The following is a 1,087-nucleotide window of genomic DNA, read 5'->3' as shown; positions in this document are numbered from 1 at the left end:
TATTATTATTACTATTATTATTAGTGTTATGAGACCTCTCTGGTGGCTTTAGGTGCTTCACAAAAAAATATGATGCATTTTATTGTTTCGTGCATGTTGGCCTATTCAAGAACAACACTCCATTCAAATACACATTATATACCCTTAATTAGGTTGACAAAGAGCATATAATAATATGCAATAATACAATCACTGTGATTTCTGATCACTTGCTGTTGGAAGAAGAACCTAACATTAATGGAATTAAAAACTAACTATACTAGCCGATCGGGTGGTTGGCCGGTGCTCTGGTATGATTTGCTTCTTCTTTCCTGTCAAACTTCTATCATCCTTATCTCTGCTCCTCTAATTTTCGGCACTTGTATGACATAATATTTGTGTTGCAAGCACCGTAAAACTCTGACTAAAACATAAGACAAAAGTCGCGGCGCGATGAAGAGCCGAACGTCAAACTTAATGGTTTTATTGCTATCTGTACAGGGGTCATACTTAATGACCCTGTAAAATTAACTCACAGCGTCAAAATATTGTAATTTGGATGGTTGGCGGGTGCTCTGGTTTGGTTTGCTTCTTCTTTCCTATCAAACATCTGTCGACCTTATTATCTCCCCTCCTTCTTTTCTATGTTTGTTACCCTCTTGTAACACCTCTGATCTTCTGGCGCTCATATGACCTTATGCAGTTGCGAGCACCGTAAAACCTCTACAAAAACAAAAAACAAAATACATTGTAATGTTTGTGTACGACAGGCATGGGCAATACTACCCGAGGGCAGAACCGGCCCTTGAGAAGTTTGAGTCAAGCCGGCGAGACAATCCAGTAATTAATAATGACCGTGCCCGCGGCGAGTTGTTGCTGGTGAATAAAAACAAAACTGTCCGCCCTGAAAATTAAAATCAATAGTTTCTGGTACAGCTGGAAGCTGAACGATCTAATAATACGTACCATGAAAAGCCTTTGAGTGACATAATAATATGTCGTAGTATCAGTTTTGGTCTCACTGTTGAAAGCGTGGGTTTTTCAACTGATTTCGTTCAATTTTCTCCAGCTTTGGCCAGCGAGATAATAATAATATATTATTTTATTC

The 1,087-nt window shown here is 38.5% G+C and overlaps 1 protein-coding gene across 10 annotated transcripts in view; it reads left to right on the top strand.

Moving 5' to 3' along the window:
- The window catches only part of LOC101856787 (fibroblast growth factor receptor 4), a 263,607-nt gene that overhangs the window by 134,523 nt on the left and 127,997 nt on the right, over positions 1-1,087 (top strand). The window lies entirely within an intron of this gene.

This window comes from Aplysia californica, unplaced genomic scaffold (assembly GCF_000002075.1).
Source record: "Aplysia californica isolate F4 #8 unplaced genomic scaffold, AplCal3.0 scaffold00059, whole genome shotgun sequence".
Taxonomy (NCBI): domain Eukaryota; kingdom Metazoa; phylum Mollusca; class Gastropoda; order Aplysiida; family Aplysiidae; genus Aplysia; species Aplysia californica.
This window is presented reverse-complemented; position numbering and strand designations above follow the sequence as displayed.